This window comes from Carassius carassius, chromosome 38, assembly GCF_963082965.1.
Source record: "Carassius carassius chromosome 38, fCarCar2.1, whole genome shotgun sequence".
In the NCBI taxonomy this organism is placed as follows: Eukaryota; Metazoa; Chordata; class Actinopteri; order Cypriniformes; family Cyprinidae; genus Carassius; species Carassius carassius.
Genome location: NC_081792.1, coordinates 2,711,974 through 2,731,990, shown reverse-complemented (window position 1 = coordinate 2,731,990; position 20,017 = coordinate 2,711,974). Strand labels below are relative to the sequence as shown.

Sequence of the window (20,017 nt, the reverse complement as noted above, 5' to 3'; positions counted from 1 at the left end):
CTGGTTTCTCCCAAGGTTTTTTTTTCTCCATTTCAGAGTTACGGTTCCTTGCCGATATCGCCTCTGGCTTGCTTAGTTGGGGTCACTTCATCTACAGCGATATCGTTGACTTGATTGCAAATAAATGCACAGACACTATTTAAGTGAACAGAGATGACATCACTGAATTCAATGATGAACTGCCTTTAACTATCATTTTTGCATTATTGACACTGTTTTCCTAATGAATGTTGTTCAGTTGCTTTGACGCAATGTATTTTGTTTAAAGCACTATATAAATAAAGGTGACTTTGACTTTGACAGGAATCTGCCAAAAAAAAACTGAACCCCCGGGGTGAGTAAAAAAAAACAGATCCCTTGAATGGATACAACACTATATAATTCAGAAAACCGTCATTTTGGATAATTCTTGTTTTGCCAAATTATTATCACATTGTTACAGTCCCAGACCAAAAGCAACAGGCCACTACAAGATCCTGCGCCCACACTGACCACATGTATGGAAAGTGCCCCACTGGCCAGTTTAAGGTGTCCAAATCACATATGGTCTAACGGTTAGGATTCCTGGTTTTCACCCAGGCGGCCCGCGTTCGACTCCCGGTATGGGAGCGCATGCTTCTTTTTGCTTCCCTCCTCAAAAATACAGCACATCTTCCTGCACCAGATGTCGAGGTTCTGTCTAACACTTTGCCCCTTCGATAGCTCAGCTGGTAGAGCGGAGGACTGTAGGTTGGAGTCTTGGCAATCCTTAGGTCGCTGGTTTGACTCTCAAGTTTATTTGTATAGCGTTTTGGCTCGAAGGAGGTCTTTTTTTCAAGTGTTCACCATTTTTTTGGTTTGGAGCTGGCTTTTTCGCTGCTGTTAGCAGAGCTTGAATTCGCAGTCCACAATTGGAAGCCAAAAGAGCTTTCCCTGACCGGGAATCGAACTCGGGCCGCAGCAGTGAGAGCGCCGAATCCTAACCACTAGACCACCAGGGAGGGGATGGTGGGCTGGTGGGCTGGTAGGCTTACCTACTGATAACAAGGTGAGAATAAGCAGACAGCAATGCTTGCCACTGTCACATCTAAAACCAACAACTCTGTAGCAATCAGGGTTCTTTACTATTGGTGGGCCAGTGGCGCTCCATGTCACCTGTAGGTCGTGGTTATTCTTTGTTATGACAGCCAATCACGTTCCCGGCTGCAACCATGAAATTTATGTTTTAGCCAATCGGCGCTCGTATAGCAACCGCGAAGTAGCCAATCAGTGCTCGTATCGTAACCGCGAATTAGCCAATCAGCGCTCGTATCGCAACCGTGATTCCCCCCAGTAACAACAAGCAATTAGCCAATCAGCGCTCGTATCGCAACCGTGATTCCGCCCAGTAACAACAAGAAATTGACCAATCAGCGCTCGTTCCTCATCCGTGATTCTTCGTAGTAACAACAAGTTATCAACAACAATTGATAACGTCAAGAACCCCCGGAGACTTGCGGATCACGGCTGAAGAAGAAGATAACGGTCATCGATTAATTTCTAACCAACATTTGCAATGTAAGTGAATCTTTTATCAATAAAAAAGTAACACTTACAATACTGGTACACAAATATGCATTAATTCATACTTAACGAATGCACAGATAATCATGAGTTAATGTAAACGAATGAAGGACTAACTTAAACCATTAATTAATGATTACTACATCAGCAACTAATAAACATTCTATATGATTCATAGATAAATTAATAAATACAATTTTATTAGTTAAATTTACTTTAATGTATTAGTTCCTTAATAACATTATATTAACTAATGACGTAAATGTATATTTTAATTACTACAGTGGCCAAAGCTATTTACTTCAACTTCCAGTTGTCAGCTTTAATTAATCATGAGCTAATGATTTTCAAAGGAATCATGTTATGACTTTACATGTTGAGGTAAAGAGCTATTAACCTATTGTTAAAATGTTATTGTGGTTATGGATTTTTTTTTAATTAGTCATGTACCTCAACAAGTAAAGTTAAAGTAATAACATAATGATATCTTTACAAATTATTATCTAATGATTCATTATTGATATAATTTTACACTGTTAGTTAATATAATATGTTATTAAGGAATGGATACATTATGACTGTGACGCTAACAATGGAGGACAGGAGGCAGATGCAAGTAAAGTTAGTTTATTGACAGGAGTAGTGATGGATGAATGCTGGTGAGTGACGCAGGAACCACGATGGCAGCACAGACAGGTGGGTAGGTGATTTGAGTGCGTTGGTAGCGATGGCGGTGGTGGTAGATCGGTGATCGGCGGTGATAATCCGTGTGTGACTGGAATCTCCAATGAAGACCGAAACAGGAACTGAGCAAGGACAGAACACAGGAGCACGAACAGACATCGACACGAGGACCTCAAACAACGATCTGACAAACAGGAGACGAAAGACAGGGCGTTAAATAGGCGGTTGGAATGAGATGCACCTGCCGCTGATCAGGCGATCAGTGGAAACACCCACATGAACCAATCAACATGACATAACAAGACTACAGCTGGAGACGGTGCATTCACGAACCATGACAGTACCCCTCCTCTTAAGGACGCCTCCTGGCGTCCCCAGAATCTCTTACCTGTCGATTGTAATCATCGATAAGGGAGTGATCCAGGATGTCCCTAGCAGGTACCCAACTTCTCTCCTCCGGACCGTAACCCTCCCAGTCCACCAAGTACTGAAATCCGCGTCCCCTCCTCCTAGAGTCCAGAATACGATTTACCAAATAGGTGGTCTCCCCATCTACGAGACGCGGCGGGGGAGGGACCGGGGTAGGCGGATTAATGGGAGAATGAAATACGGGCTTGATTTTGGACACATGAAAGGCGGGATGAATTCTCCTGTACGTAGGAGGGAGTTTAAGGCGGACTGCCACCGGACTAATGATCTTGGTGACAGTAAACGGGCCAATAAATTTGGGAGCCAATTTATTAGATACGGACCGGAGAGGAATATTCTTGGTTGAAAGCCACACCTTTTGACCCACGATGTATACGGGAGGCCTAGACCGGTGGCGATCGGCCTTGGCCTTGGTGCGCGCCCCCACTTGGAGTAGAGTCTCACGGGCTCTGGTCCAAGTGCGGTGGCACCTCTGGACGAAGGCGTGAGCGGAGGGGACCGCAACTTCGGATTCCATACTGGGAAAAATAGGTGGCTGGTAACCTACACTACACTCAAAAGGAGATAGGCCCGTAGCTGATACTGGTAAGGTATTGTGGGCGTACTCCACCATAGACAATTGTTGGCTCCAGGAGGAAGGATTCTTGGAGACCAAACATCGCAACACCCTTTCCAAATCTTGGTTGGCTCTCTCGGTTTGACCATTGCTCTGGGGGTGAAACCCTGAGGACAGACTTACAGTCGCTCCCAGTAGTCTACAGAATTCTTGCCAAAATTTAGCCACAAATTGGGGTCCCCTGTCGGAAATCACATCTATCGGGAGGCCATGTAAACGAAAGACGTGGTCTACGACGGTCAACGCTGTCTCCTTGGCTGAGGGTAATTTGGGCAAGGGAATAAAGTGGGCCGCCTTCGAGAACCGGTCCACCACGGTTAAAACTACCGTGTTGCCCTGGGAGGGCGGGAGGGCGGTAATAAAATCTAGAGCGATGTGGGACCAGGGTCTCGAAGGAACCGGCAGCGGTTGGAGTAACCCATCAGGGGGCCGATTGGAAGTCTTACCAGTGGCACAAACCGAGCAAGCCAAAACAAAACTGTGAATGTCGCGAGCCATAAGTGGCCACCAGAATCGTTGCTTGACTAAAAATCTAGTACGGTTAACCCCTGGATGGCAAGCTACATTCGAGCAATGTCCCCACTGGATAACATTGGACCTTAATCCCTCCGGCACAAATAAACGGTTCAGTGGGCACCCGGGCGGAGGTGTTACCCCTTCTAAGGCCGTTCTGACCTTCGATTCGATCTCCCATGTGAGAGTGGAGACCACTAATGTCTCAGGAAAAATACACTCGGGAGTGGACGGGCGTTCGGAATGGTCAAAAATACGCGACAAAGAATCGGGTTTGATATTTTTGGAACCCGGGCGGTACGAGATAGTAAAGTCAAAACGTCCGAAAAAAAGTGCCCACCGAGCCTGCCTGGAGTTCAACCTCTTGGCGGTGCTAATGTACTCTAAATTCTTGTGGTCAGTCCATACTATAAAAGGAACCCCCGATCCCTCTAACCAGTGTCGCCATTCCTCCAATGCCATCTTAACTGCCAACAATTCTCGGTTACCAATATCGTAATTTCGTTCTGCCGGAGATAAACGATATGAAACATACGCGCAAGGGTGGACCTTGTCGTCTAAGGGAGAACGTTGAGATAACACCGCTCCTACCCCCACCTCTGATGCGTCGACCTCCACCACGAACTGACGTGTAGGGTCAGGGGTAATCAGAATAGGGGCTGAAATGAAACGGCTCTTCAGTTTGGCAAACACAGCCTCAGCTGTGTCCGACCACCTGAACGCAGTTTTGGCGGAGGTCAAGGCGGTCAGAGGTGCGGCTAGTTGGCTGAAGTTGCGAATAAAACGCCGGTAGAAGTTAGCGAACCCCAGAAACCTCTGTAGGGCCTTTCGGGAATCTGGGCTTGGCCATTCTACCACAGCCTTAACCTTCTCGGGATCCATGCGTATTCCCTCAGTCGACACGATATACCCCAAAAATGGAATTGACTGTGCATGAAATTCGCATTTCTCCGCCTTGACAAAAAGCCCATTCTCTAGCAACCTCTGAAGCACTCGTTGGACCTCAAACAACGATCTGACAAACAGGAGACGAAAGACAGGGCGTTAAATAGGCGGTTGGAATGAGATGCACCTGCCGCTGATCAGGCGATCAGTGGAAACACCCACATGAACCAATCAACATGACATAACAAGACTACAGCTGGAGACGGTGCATTCACGAACCGTGACAATGACACATTTAACTAATAACAACAATTTATTGATTTCTTTATCTATGAATCATATAAAATGTTCATTTGTTGCCAATGCAGTAATAATTAATAAATGGTTTGGTCCTTAATGAGTTATATATTAAGTCATGATTATCTGTGCATGAATTAAGCGTGAATTAATGCATTTAATTGTATTTATTTAATGCATACTAGTGCCAGCATATTGTAAAGTGAGTTGTGTTTTTATGTTAACATAAAAATAAAGTGTCAAATATATAAAGTTGTTTTGAATGAATAACCTGTAGTTCAGACAAGCTAATAATTCAGCTAATCAATGTAAAATATTATAATAAAAAAAAGTATTTCATATTTTTGTAGATTAGTCGACCAAGCAGAATATAAAGTATATTAAGTTACAGTTTTACCAGCTGCAACATTAAAACGATTCTTACACATTAATGCATTACTTGTTATAATGCAATAATATAGTATGCATTATGCTTCTACTTTTAGTACTTTAAGTATATTTTGATTCTAGAATTTTGAATGTATGATCTTTACTTGTAATAGAGCAGACAAATTTGTGAAAAATTTGTCTTTAAAAAGGAGATCACATATAATAGACTGAACTTTCCCTTCCCTGTCTCAGGTGGGACAAAAGTTATATTTTAATGTATAATAATTATCTGAAAAATTACCTCTAAAGTAAATATAGTTCACTTTTTTTAATTTAGATGGAACCTCGCTTCAGGAGACGGGCTGATGGAAGCCTGAATCTGACGGATACAGTGGAAGCGTCAAAGGTGAAGGAAGCCAACAGAGGAAAGTCATACACAAGACCCCTGCCCCCGGAGAAAGTGCTGGACAAAGCCAGGAAAAGTTTAAGTGAGCACCACGGAGATCTGTCTAACAGAAAGCACCTGTTGGGTTTCTTTGAAATCCAGTTTGGTGTATTTCGTGGGCAAACATTTAGGTGGGTGGCTGAAAATGCCCTGGGGATGCTGCTTATCTGGTGGCAGCTATGAAGAGGGACCCCACAGGAGGCAGCAAAGACTCCCAAGAACATGCCCACAACAAGGGGAGTTTCAGGGAGTATATTGAGCTCTTTCCTTCTGGCAGAATTGCCATTGCCATGAAGGAAGAGCAATATGCTGGGAAAGCTCCCCAGCATGCTGCTGACTCCCAGCACTCTGCCCCCACAGAGTTCACCACCCCCACCCAGCACGCTACCACCACCCATACTTCTACTGCCTCTCTCCGCTCCCTCTTGGTTAGGAAGTTGCCTAACCAAAAAAACTTGAACAAGGCTGTAAAAAGACTGGTTTCCCCCCTCAAAGTCGCACCTTGTAAGCAAACATTTATTTGAATAACACTTTTTTGGTTTGTTTAGCATTTATTGCTGTTCAGTAGTCATGTTTATCTGTTTGTCCTGTGTTTTTTTGTAGCTTTGGCCTAGGCACGTGCGCGGCCCTCAGCCACCCTCACCTGTCCGACTGTGTCCCTTGAGACAGCCACAGGACCCTCAGCCACCCTCACCTGTCCGACTGTGTCCCTTGAGACAGCCACAGGGCCCTCAGCCACCCTCACCTGTCCGACTGTGTCCCTTGAGACAGCCACAGGACCCTCAGCCACCCTCACCTGTCCGACTGTGTCCCTTGAGACAGCCACAGGACCCTCAGCCACCCTCACCTGTCCGACTGTGTCCCTTGAGACAGCCACAGGACCCTCAGCCACCCTCACCTGTCCGACTGTGTCCCTTGAGACAGCCACAGGACCCTCAGCCACCCTCACCTGTCCGACTGTGTCCCTTGTGATAGATGACAGCACACTGCTGGCAGAGGCAGCTAAGTTTGAGGAGTCATATGTGGCATGTACGTCTATACTTATTTAAAGTATTCAACGTTTCCTTTCCAGGGATAATAAAGTAAAGTGAAGCAATGTGAATTTGTTTATTTATGTGTTTATTTTCTGTTTTTCTATTTTATTTTATTTTTTCAGCAAGACGAGTCTGTCTTCCTGCTGGATGGACACACACCCTGCCTGAAGTGGACCAGAGGTGGATCTCCAAGGCCCTGTTCAGGTGGACAGCACAGGGGCATCCTGAGCTGGTATTTAGTAGGGTGAACAAACTTTGGTGGTATCCTCCACCGGTGCCACTGAAGACCAGTAATTCTCCTCCCTTGGAGAATTACTTTGGCCATCGCCTGCTGCCCTGGATGCCACGAAAACTGTGGCAAGTGAAGCTGACTTGTCCGCATCCAGACTGTCAAAAAGAACTTCTGACCTCAGCTGGCTTGCATCAAACGATCAGGCAGGTGGTTGCCATGGGTGAGATGTACTTTGTGGCATCTGAGTACCTTGCCTGCCGAAGATGTAAAAGGAAGGTCATCAGCTGGAGCCATGATCTCGTTTCCCAGCTCGACATTGGCCACAGGGTGCTTTTCCTTTGCATTCTTACTTCAAAACTTGCATGTGACTTTGAGGTAGTAACTTTGATGCGTCAGCGTGGGCTGGGAAACAGCAGCAGCCAGATCCAGCACAAGCTACAGGAGCGTCATGTTGATGTCTGGTTGCAAAAGACAGCCCAGTATCTGACAGATTGCAAGGGGATTGCCAGTGCTGTCACGTCGAGCCTAATCCTGCCTGTGACATTTGAACCTGCTCCTTCAATGCCTTCTATACCCAAGCACCGATGGCTGTATGCCCAGGATGTCCTGCAAAGGCTGGATGAGGTCAAGGCCACTAAAACATCACAATATGGTCGAATCTTAAAAATGGATTCTACCAAAAAAGTGGCCAGAAAACTAGCAGGACGCAGCTATGGCACTGCTACTTGGGCAACTAATGTTGGCAATGAGCATGGACAGGTGATCATGTCCGTGCTCACAGCGAGCGAAGGTTTTGGTCTGGGGCCAATGATAGAAGGCCTTATCAAGCGATACAGAGTGGCTGGGGTGGCTCCTCCCGAAGTGCTGTATGTCGACCGAGACTGCTGTGGCAACACTCTTTTGAGGAGGATGTTTGAAGAGTGGGGGCAAATGACCATCCGGTTAGATGTCTGGCACTTCATGCGAAGGTTTGCTGTCGGCTGCACCACCGACTCTCACCAGTTATATGCCACATTTATGAGTGGCCTCAGCCATTGTATTTTCATGTGGGACCAGGTCGACCTGGCTGCCCTGAAGACGGCTAAGCAAGCAGAGCTGGAAGCTGATGGGAAACCATCATTCGAGGCTGATGTGCTGTGCTTTATCAGTCGTAGCGAGCTAGCGCTACATTGCAGGAGAACCACTCGCGGGACCAAAGAGACCCTGGCGCTGATTGAGAGCCATGTTCAGGCCTTTGATGGAGATGCTGGTCGTGACACTCTGGGAGTCCCACTAATAAACTCAGCCCGCATGAGAGAGATTTTAAAGTCCCAGCGGAAGCATGTGGCCTGCATCCAGGATCCTGCCGGTGTGCAGCTCTACATGCAGACGGGTACTGTACTGAAGGGAGGGCACCGCCTGCCAACATACCGCTGTGCCAGAGGTTCCACTTCACTTGAGTCATTTCACTTGCACCTTAACAGATTCATCCCAGGTTAATAAATTATTTAACTGAATTATTAAATTAAGATATGATTTATACTGAAATAATTATGAGAATTGCAAGAACAGCTATTTGTGTATTTATATGAAATTTTTGTTCTGTGAATTTATTATTTTTTTTTTTTTCATTTATAGGCACGCTGGCAAGTGACACCTTCTTTCAGGCATATCTTTTGGATGGGCTTGCAAGGTGGAATGAGGACCGGGCTGTGGCAGCAACAACTAATCAGCAGCAACCACATTCCTACAACCATCTTCTGCGTCATGCTGTCAACACTCTTGCAGAGGAGCTTATGGGCATGAAAATCATTCCTTATGTTGGGCCAAGAAAGTACACTGGTATATAACATTTTTTTTTTGTTTTTAGTGACACTTTAATTTAAGTATAAACCACTGAACCACTAAGTTATAATATAATATTATGGTATGTTATCTAATTGTCAATGTTTTTCTATTTTAAAGGTGAGCTTATTGGAGTGGAATATCTTTACCAGCAAACTGGTAAAGTTCTGCAGGACTACAAGTTGGCCATTGAAGAGTCAGAGACCACTGAGGTTGGTATAGAGGTGGATGAAGGTTATGCTGAACTTGAGGAGTTTCAGGACATCACTGTCCCCACCTTTGACACTGAACGGACACCTGCTGCCTCTTCACAAGCATCAGTGTCTGCAGCGTCTGCAGCATCATCTCCAACTCCTCCAGCAACCAGCACCACGTCATCACTGTTTGTGGTCCCTCCATCACCAGTGTCATCTCCTGTCAGCAGCTCACTGCACACTCAATCAAATCTAGGACTCTTTCCTGGAGCACATAGCTGTGAGTTTTACCAAAGTATTCATAAAGATTTCGGTATTTGTTATCACACTAACTATAAATTTGTATTTATCACATTGAAAGGCATAAATACAAATTTCAAATCAATATTTACCTTTTTGATGTTGTCCCAGTGGACCGATTATCTGCAGAAACGGATCGTCCAACATCGGAAGAGAACACTTCACATGATGTAAGGGCCCAGTTTATTTTTTATTTACATTTACATGTATGTAAACATAATCTGGGTTACATTGGATGTGCTTTCATGTGAATATTTGTTTTCATTGATGCTATCAAAAGTTCCTAAATTATCTTTCATTTTAGGATTCGGTTGGACCTGATAATATTGAGGGGTATGGAGCCGTGCAGGACTTGGCAGAGTTCTTGGTTGGCCTCAGAGACCACTGTCTGGCTTTGTCGGGAGAAGAGTGCATCAAGATCATCTCCCTATGGCAGGCATTGGGGGAGTATGACAGGAAAAAGACCATTTACCCACCACGTCACCAAACCAACCTAAAACAGGGACGATTCAGGGCCACTAAGAAGATTGTGGCCCCAGGTGTGGAGAGCACCAAAAGGTATGTTATATTTAGTAAACAGGGTTTACAAATTGTTTTGTAATATATATATATATATATATCTGAAACTGGCTGAAATATCACCTACAACTTTTTTTGTTTAGTAAACTGACACCTTCATGACTAGCTTATCTTGGTTATAACATAAATTATTAGTTGTGATTTACATTTAATTCTGACTATATATATTAGGTTGCTAAGTATGTTACATTGCTATGGACACAGTTACAACCGTACATTGGAATAATTAATTTAGCAGAAACAAAGCAATCATTTCTTAAATCGGTAAAATCATTTTATATCAATATGTTGTGTCAAATAATTTGTCTTTTACTGTACTTTAGTAAGTAGCCATGTAATAAGCGGGATAATATGCAGTCATTATTGTGAATAAAATCTGACAGGCTGACTAACAACACCCTGTAATAATTCCACAACACAGTAATCCAGTAGAGACCTGATTTATTGATATGACATTTCAACATCAATCTAAAAACAAAACAAAGAAAGAAAACATAACTATGGGCAGATATTATCAATGAACATTTAGACAACACAAAGCAAAACAGACAGAATAGGAAAGGGAAAATAAAAATAAGATCACACAATGAAAACAATCTTACATTAATAATATGTATCCTGTTGTAATTTGCAGGTGTTTCGTTGGGGCTCATAGTCCTGCACAGTGGCCTGACTGCAACCGAGTGGTGGAGGCCATTTTCACAAGGCTCTGTGCTCTCTACCCAAACGCGGTGCGCTGTGACGGAGTAAGGGTGTCCCGCTTCACTGTTGTAGCACGTGCTTACAAGCACATCCGAGAGTGCATCCTCACTAATGCTAAGGTGATGAGTGAGACCACAATCCAGCTCCCAGAAGTGAACGCTGCAACAGTCACACAATGGTGAGTAAATAAGCATTGTCACCGCTATGCCTAAACTTAAAGCAGCTAAGGGCTGATGTTACACGGCAACTTTTTTTGATCAATGCTGCTGGGCAACTTTGGTTAATATTGCCATCAACAGGCAACCAGGCAAGACACAGAGCGCAAGATTGATCTGAAGTATCCAGATTGAAATTTGTTACCCATTCTCAGTGGGGAACGTACCCAAGAAACACTTCTCAAAATTTTTTATATCATCAGCCTTAATGTAACCATGGCTGGTTTGCAGGTCTAGAAACAAATCAACAAGAGTTCAACTTCTGTTTTTTAAACTGATATGTAAACATTTTACTACTGTGGTAAACATTTTTGGTTTACTGTTTATTATTTTTAATTGATGTGTCAAAATTGCACTACTGTTCTAAATGTTTTATTGGCTTTAAAATGTATATGGAGATTAAAAGGGTTGTTAATATTTGCCCTCACACTATTGTTATTGTGTTTGTTTTGGTTTGATATTTATTATATTTTTTTAAACTGATATGTAAACATTTTACTACTGTGGTAAACATTTTTGGTTTACTGTTTATTATTTTTAATTGATGTGTCAAAATTGCACTACTGTTCTAAATGTTTTATTGGCTTTAAAATATATATGGAGATTAAAAGGATTGTTAATATTTGCCCTCACACTATTGTTATTGTGCCTTTTTGTATTCTCACAATATTTGTACATGCATATATATTTGCACTGCTGTTATTTGAAGTTGCAATTTTTTTTAAGTATTCCAGTATTACATAACAATAAAACACACACACACAAAAACAGGGACTTTCAGAAAATATAATAATATAATGTACGGCTATAATAACGGCTCGAAGGAGGTCTTTTTTTCAAGTGCTCACCATTTTTTTTGGTTTGGAGCTGGCTTTCTCGCAGCTGTTAGCAGAGCTTGAATTCGCAGTCCACAATTGGAAGCCAAAAGAGCTTTCACTGACTGGGAATCGAACCCGGGACGGGGCGGTGAGAGTGCCAAATCCTAACCACTAGACCACCAGGGAGGGACTGGTGGGCTGGTGGGCTTACCTCCTGATAACAAGGTGAGAATAAGCAGACAGCAATGCTTGCCACTGTCTCATCTAAAACCAACAACTCTGTAGCAATCAGGGGTCTTTACTATTGGTGGGCCAGTGGCGCAATGGATAATGCGTCCGACTACGGATCAGAAGATTCTAGGTTCGACTCCTGGCTGGCTCCCTCTGTGCTTGTTTTTCTCCAGCTTATTTTGTTGTTGTGTTTTTTTTTTTCTTCTTCTCCAAAATCCAGAAGAAAAGGCAAATCTTCAGGCATTCTTCTTTTTTTCCAAAAAGGACATATTCTGCACACCCTTTCCGATGTCTAGGGAAGACACGGACATGCTTCGGTATTGTCATTCGTCTCACAAGCCCTCCGACAAGCTCGGCGATTAAAGGGGAAATAAACTGCAGGCTGGCAGCCAGTTGATTTTCGAATGAACAATTTCATCGCTACTCTGTAACTGCTTCATTACTTTGAAGGGTGTAATGCCATGTTGTTTTGATGTCACGGCCTTGCCATTTTGAAGCCTTATCACTAATTGCCACCTGGACATTGAGAATAAATTGTAATCTGCATTAAACTGAACGAGCGAATAATCAGCAACTTCGCGGATTCAAAATATGTCAATTTTGTACTTTGACAGACCGATGATAGTCAGATTTTCATCTAGATAACGGTTGCAATGTGTGTTTTCAGATGCATGACACAAGTATTTTCACCTGGAAAAGAGCTTAATTACCAGTTCAAGGTATCAATTCAGCAATCACAGGAATCTGCCTAAATAAACTGAACTCCCGGGGTGAGTAAAAAAAACAGATCCCTTGAATGCATACAACACTATATAATTCAGAAAACCGTCCTTATGGATAATTCTTGTTTTGCCAAATTATTATCACATTGTTACAGTCGCAGACCTAAAGCAACAGGCCACTACAAGATCCTGCGCCCACACGGACCACATGTATGGAAAGTGTGCCAGAAGCCAATGGCCAGTTTAAAGTTTCCAAATCCCATATGGTCTAGTGCTTAGGATTCCTGGTTTTCACCCAGGCGGCCCAGTTTTGACTCCCGGTATGGGAACGCATGCTCCTTTTCAGAGGTGTCAAGTAACGAAGTACAAATACTTCGTTACATTACTTAAGTAGAAATTTGGGGTATCTATACTTTACTTGAGTAATTATTTTTTAGCCGACTTTTTACTTCTACTCCTTACATTTTCACGCAAGTATCTGTACTTTCTACTCCTTACATTTTAAAAATAGCTTCGTTACTGCTATTTCATTTCGGCTTGTTTTCATTCCGGCTTGTCATCATTCAAAAAAAAAAAAAAAACTATCCAGACAAATCGCGCCATCCGGATGGAGTGAATTTGATTGTGGTTGGATGAGAAGTATAAACAGATACCATTCCGACACCCTATTGGTTTGTACGCGATCCATCGCACCTGCACATGACACAAATCATGTCACACTCCAGCCAGGACATAGCCAGTTTTGGGTTCGTTTATCAAAAAATATATTTCTTAAAAGTAAGGTTGGATATGGAACCGGTATGCACCTTACTGAATAAGAGGAAGCAGATTTCGGTGCCTTTTAAATGCCTGCGCGATCGATTGAAATGTTTGTCCTGGTTCTCCGAAATGTACACAAGAAGCACGGGCATCGCTAGGCTTTTTAGCGGGGCTGTAGCATTTTGCTCCATAAACTGTATACAAATTTGTGATCGCCTCAGAGTCAGTCCCCTTAAGTTTCATATGAAACCGGCGTCAGACCGGTCTCCTCTCCGTCTTTCAGCGCGCTCTTCAATCCGCAGACCGCGGCAGAGCAGCGCGAGAGCGGAAACAAACACACAGGACACAAGGTATGTGTTTATCGAAAGATTGTTAGAATATCCGTATCTGTGCAGTTCTTTGTCATAAATACAGTTTACAAAAGGTCACGGGGGAGCAGTCGGTTTCTCATCTTCTGTAAAGTTTTCGCTGCGTTCACCACTCATCACTAAACAGCTGTTTCCTCCAACAAAAATCTAGCCCTTAACACATATGAACGAACACTTACACTTATTTAAATATACTTAATTTAATCGTACGTACTTTATACATACACCAGCTACTGTGCAAAAGTCTTGGGCACGTTAGTATTTTCACTAAAGAATGGTGTTCGGCCAGTTATTTATATACTTTGCTGTTTCAGTATAAAATATCTGTTTAAATTTCCAAACATTCATTTCGCCGTTGTCAGACTGCTTGTGCATTCAAAATCGCACTAGATTATTAATTAAATTAATGGCAAACTGATATTTCCTACTGACACACTACAGCATATATATAAATAACTGGCTTAAAACCCTTTTTTGGGGTGAAAATACTAATGTGCCTTAGACTTTTGCACAGTACTCTACTTTACAAACGACTGTTGCTACTTTATAAAGAATGAGCATACAGTCATTCACAGAATGGATTAAAGACAGTGACAGCACTCATCTTAACTAAATATCAGAGTGAGTGACAGAGATACAGTCGAAACATTATGTGTGGTTTTTGTATTAAGTAATGACCCAGATTATGAAATACATTTATTAGCCTTAGATTAAGCATAACTTGGGAAATAAGAGCATCCAAAGTGAAAGCTATGTATTTATTTTAAATATTTGTAATGTTCTTTAATGTTATCCATAGTTTTTTTGTGGGTCTTTTTTTTAAAGTATCGGTTCAGGCACCGTTTAGGCGCCGGTACCGTTTTAAAAGTATCGAAATGGCACTGGATTATTTCTCACTGGCTCATTTACCAAATGGGTGCTTTCTCTTCGTCCTCCACAAATTAAGCTACTGTAGGTAGTTCGGTAGCGAGACGTTTTAATAAATTATCTTTTGCGATTGACGACGCGATTGACAATGTTGTGATAAGTAGGCTATACCAACTTTGTAACTCGTTACCCCCCCCCCCCCCCCCCAACACACACAGACTGGACATAGCAAATACAGGAAGCTATCAATCAAGAAGGTATCAGGATTATGAGTTATTTTTTCATTTTTAGTTTTTGATTAATCACTTGGATTAATCATTCATTTTGACAGCACTATAATCTTTCTTGTATATAGATAACCATACAAGGCTAATTGTTTTTTAGCCTCCACCAATGTTCTTGTCCATTGCCCTCGCAGATTCCTGCAGCTAAACTTGGATGTACATTTACATTCCATTAAAGGTTATTGATGACATGCCTCTGAAGTTTGACTTTTTGAACCATAACAATACTTATAGGCAACTATAGGGTGACCATATGAGCCATTTTCCCAGGACACGTCCTTACCAGGATTTTTATATTGTCTAAAATATCCAGATTTTGGCTGTTTGTGCTTTGCAGATCGATCATTGTATGGCATTCATAAGTGTCATACAATGATTGGTGCGCAGCGACGCTTCAAGTTGAATGAACAAACAAACACCTAACATGTACGTGTATTTGCATTACTCTGATCGTTCTCTGTAGATCTCACCTCATCACACGCCACGATTGGTTGATTATGTAACATACCTGCATGTTATTGGTCAAACTACTTTGGATGTTTTAGGCAATATAGAAATTCTGGCAAGGACGCGTCCTGGGAAAATGGCTCATATGGTCACCCTAGGCAACTAGTCATCATATCTCTAGTTCTTTAATGTACTTGCATTGTACTAAAGTACGTTCATTTTCAATGGGCATATATGCGGCTGAAACAGGTAGCCTAGTGCATCCCAAATTTTTCAACATGAACATTTTAATATAACATTATAGTCATTATGGCCTATGGCTTTTAGAATAATGTTTTTTTGAGGAGGTAGGGTAGTGCACAATAGGCCCCCTGAGGCGCGGCCTAAGCTTTTGTTCTAAATGGCATTTTTTTCCCTTACATTACTTTTACTTTTATACTTTAAGTAGTTTTTTAAACCAGTACTTTTACACTTTTACTTGAGTAAAAAGCTTGAGTTGATACTTCAACTTCTACAAAAGTCTTTTTAAACCCTAGTATCTATACTTCTACTTAAGTAATGAATGTCAATACTTTTGACACCACTGCTCCTTTTTGATTCCCTCCTCAAAAATCCAGCACATCTTCCTGCACCAGAAGTGACTTTTTGGCCAGCAGTAGAGCTACAAGACCGTGATATGTCGAGGTTCTGTCTAACACTTTGCCCCTTCGATAGCTCAGCTGGTAGAGCGGAGGTCTGTAGGTTGGAGTGTTGGCAATCCTTAGGTCACTGGTTCGACTCCAGCTCAAAGGAGGTCTTTTTTTCAAGCGCTTACCATTTTTTTGGTTTGGAGCTGGCTTTCTCGCAGCTGTTAGCAGAGCTTGAATTCGCAGTCCACAATTGGAAGCCAAAAGAGCTTTCCCTGACCGGGAATCGAACCCGGGCCGCGGCGGTGAGAGCGCCGAATCCTAACCACTAGACCACCAGGGAGGGGCTGGTGGGCTGGTGGGCTGGTGGGCTGGTGGGCTGTTGGGCTTACCTCCTGAAAACAAGGTGAGAATAAGCAGACAGCAATGCTTGCCACTTTCACATCTAAAACCAAAAACTCTGTAGCAATCAGGGGTTTTTACTATTGGTGGGCCAGTGGCGCAATGGATAACGCGTCTCACTACGGATCAGAAGATTCTAGGTTCGACTCCTAGCTGGCTCGCTCTGTGCTTGTTTTTCTCCGGCTTATTTTGTTGTTTTGTTTTTTTTCTCTTCTCCAAAATCCAGAAGAAAAGGCAAATCTTCAGGCATTCTTCTTTTTTTCCAAAAAAGACATATTCTGCACACCCTTTACGATGTCTAGGGAAAACACGGACATGCTTCGGTATTGCCATTCGTCTCACAAGCACTCCGACAAGCTCGGCGATTAAAGGGGAAATAAACTGCATGCTGGCAGCCAGTTGATTTTCGAATGAACAATTTCATCGCTACTCTGTAACTGCTTCATTACTTTGAAGGGTGTAATGCCATGTTGTTTTGATGTCACGGGTTTGCCATTTTGAAGCCTTATCACTAATTGCCAACTGGACATTGAGAATAAATTGTAATCTGCATTAAACTGAATGGGCGAATAATCAGCAACTTTGCGGAAAAAAAAATTGGTCTCACTTTCATTATTAACCTCACAATATGTCAATTTTGTACCTTGACAGACCGATGATAGGCAGATTTTCATCTAGATAACGGTTGCAATGTGTGTTTTCAGATGCATGACACAAGTATTTTCACCTAGACAAGAGCTTAATTACCAGTCGCAGACCTAAAGCAACAGGCCACTACAAGATCCTGCGCCCACACTGACCACATGTATGGAAAGTGCGCCACTGGCCAGTTTAAGGTGTCCAAATCCCATATGGTCTAGCGGTTAGGATTCCTAGTTTTCACCCAGGCGGCCTGGGTTCGACTCCCAGTATGGGAACGCATGATTCTTTTTGCTTCCCTCCTCAAAAATCCAGCACATCTTCCTGCACCAGATGTCGAGGTTCTGTCTAACACTTTGCCCCTTCGATAGCTTAGCTGGTAGAGTGGAGAACTGTAGGTTGCAGTGTTGGCAATCCTTAGGTCGCTGGTTCGACTCCGGCTCGAAGGAGGTCTTTTTTTCAAGTGCTCACCATTTTTTTTGGTTTGGAGCTGGCTCTCTCGCAGCTGTTAGCAGAGCTTGAATTCGCAGTCCACAATTGGAAGCCAAAAGAGCTTTCCCTGACCGGGAATCGAACACAGGCCGCGGCGGTGAGAGCGCCGAATCCTAACCACTAGACCACCAGAGAGGGGCTGGTGGGCTGGTGGGCTGGCAGGCTTACCTCCTGATAACAAGGTGAGAATAAGCAGACAGCAATGCTTGCCACTGTCACATCTAAAACCAACAACTCTGTAGCAATCAGGGGTTTTTACTATTGGTGGGCCAGTGGTGCAATGGATAGCGCGTCTGACTACGGATCAGAAGATTCTAGGTTCGACTCCTGGCTGGCTCGCTCTGTGCTTGCTTTTCTCCGGCTTTTTTTGTTGTTGTGTTTTTTTTCTCTTCTCCAAAATCCAGAAGAAAAGGCAAATCTTCAGGCATTCTTCTTTTTTTCCAAAAAAAAAAACATATTCTGCACACCCTTTCTGATGTCTAGGGAAGACACGGACATGCTTCGGTATTGCCATTCGTCTCACAAGCACTCCGACAAGCTCGGCGATTATAGGGGAAATAAACTGCAGGCTGGCAGCCAGTTGATTTTCGAATGAACAATTTCATCGCTACTCTGTAACTGCTTCATTACTTTGAAGGGTATAATGCCATGTGGTTTTGATGTCATGGGATTGCCATTTTGAAGCCTTATCACTAATTGCCACCTGGACATTTAGAATAAGTTGTAAACTGAGTTAAACTGAAGGAGCGAATAATCAGCAACTTTGCCGATTAAAAATTGGTCTCACTTTCATTGTTACCCTCACAATGTCATTTTTGTACCTTGACAGAGTGACAATAGGCATTTTTCCTCCAGATAACGGTTGCCGTGTGTGTTTTCAAATGGATGGCAGACGCATTTTCACCTGGAAAAGAGCTTAATTAGCAGTTCGAGGTATCAATTCAGCAATCACAGGAATCTGCCCAAATAAACTGAACTCCCGGGGTGAGTAAAAAAAACAGATCCCTTGAATGCATACAACACTATATAAATCAGAAAACCGTCCTTTTAGATAATTCTTGTTTTGCCAAATTATTATCACATTGTTACAGTCGCAGACCTAAAGCAACAGGCCACTACAAGATCCTGCGCCCACACTGACCACATGTATGGAAAGTGTGCCACTGGCCAGTTTAAGGTGTCCAAATCCCATATGGTCTAGCGGTTAGGATTCCTGGTTTTCACCCAGGCGGCTTGAGTTCGTCTCCCGGTATGGGAACGCATGCTTCTTTTTGCTTCCCTCCTCAAAAATCCAGCACATCTTCCTGCACCAGGTTGGAGTGTTGGCAATCCTTAGGTCGCTGGTTAGACTCCGGCTTGAAGGAGGTCTTTTTTTCAAGTGCTCACCATTTTTTTGGTTTGGAGCTGGCTTTCTCGCAGCTGTTAGCAGAGCTTGAATTCGCAGTCCACAATTGGAAGCCAAAAGAGCTTTCCCTGACCAGGAATATAACTCACGCCGCAGCGGTGAGAGCACCGAATCCTAACCACTAGACCACCAGGGAGGGACTGGTGGACTGGTGGACTGGTGGGCTGGTGGGCTGGTAGGCTTACCTCCTGATAACAAGGTGAGAATAAGCAGACAGCAATGCTTGCCACTGTCACATCTAAAACCAACAAGTCTGTAGCAATCGGGAGTCTCTACTATCGGTGGGCCAGTGGCGCAATGCATAACGTGTCTGACTATGGATCAGAAGATTCTAGGTTCGACTCCTGGCTGGCTTGCTCTGTGCTTGTTTTTCTCCGGCTTATTTTGTTGTTGTGTTTTTTTTTTTCTTCTCCAAAATCTAGAAGTAAAGGCAAATCTCCAGGCATTCTTCTTTTTTTCCAAAAAAGACATATTCTGCACACCCATTCCGATGTCTAGGGGGGACACGGACATGCTTCGGTATTGCCATTCGTATGTCAATTTTGGACCTTGACAAACTGACGATAGACAGTTTTTCATCCAGACAACGGTTGCAATGTGTGTTTTCAGATGCATGACACAAGTATTTTCACCTGGACAAGAGCTTAATTACCAGTTCAAGGTATCAATTCAGCAATCACAGGACTCTGGCCAAAAAACTGAACTCCCGGGGTGAGTCAACAAACATGACCCTTGAATTCATGTAACACCATTTATTTCTGCAAACCACACTGGCCAGATTTAATGAAAGTGGCCCACAAGCTTGTGCCCAGTTAAAGCTGGCCAGTTCCCATATGGTCTAGCAGTTAGGATTCCTGGATTTCTCCCATGCAGCCAGGGGTCGACTCCCGTGATGGGAAAGCTTGATCTTTTTTGCTTCTCTCCTCAAAAAGCCAGCACATCTTCCTGCACCAGAAGTGACTTTTTGGACAGCAGTAGAGCTACAGAACCCTGATAGATTGAGGTTCTGATGTCTATGGGGAGTCGCGTAACATGCTTCGGTATTGCCATTCATCACACAAGCACTCCGACAAGCTCGGCGATTAAAGGGGAAATAA

The 20,017-nt window shown here is 43.2% G+C and overlaps 6 non-coding genes across 6 annotated transcripts; 3 read left to right on the top strand and 3 right to left on the bottom strand.

The window, feature by feature from the left end:
- Positions 1-908: 908 nt before the first annotated feature.
- Positions 909-980, bottom strand: trnae-cuc (transfer RNA glutamic acid (anticodon CUC)). Its single transcript has one exon. It is a non-coding gene; the product is annotated as a tRNA-Glu (tRNA).
- Positions 981-16,253: 15,273 nt separating this feature from the next.
- Positions 16,254-16,325, bottom strand: trnae-cuc (transfer RNA glutamic acid (anticodon CUC)). The gene has a single exon. It is a non-coding gene; the product is annotated as a tRNA-Glu (tRNA).
- Positions 16,326-16,472: 147 nt separating this feature from the next.
- On the top strand, positions 16,473-16,545 carry trnar-acg (transfer RNA arginine (anticodon ACG)). Its single transcript has one exon. It is a non-coding gene; the product is annotated as a tRNA-Arg (tRNA).
- A 684-nt stretch (positions 16,546-17,229) lies between these two features.
- Positions 17,230-17,301, top strand: trnae-uuc (transfer RNA glutamic acid (anticodon UUC)). Its single transcript has one exon. It is a non-coding gene; the product is annotated as a tRNA-Glu (tRNA).
- A 277-nt stretch (positions 17,302-17,578) lies between these two features.
- On the bottom strand, positions 17,579-17,650 carry trnae-cuc (transfer RNA glutamic acid (anticodon CUC)). Its single transcript has one exon. It is a non-coding gene; the product is annotated as a tRNA-Glu (tRNA).
- Positions 17,651-17,781: 131 nt separating this feature from the next.
- On the top strand, positions 17,782-17,854 carry trnar-acg (transfer RNA arginine (anticodon ACG)). The gene has a single exon. It is a non-coding gene; the product is annotated as a tRNA-Arg (tRNA).
- Positions 17,855-20,017: the final 2,163 nt, after the last annotated feature.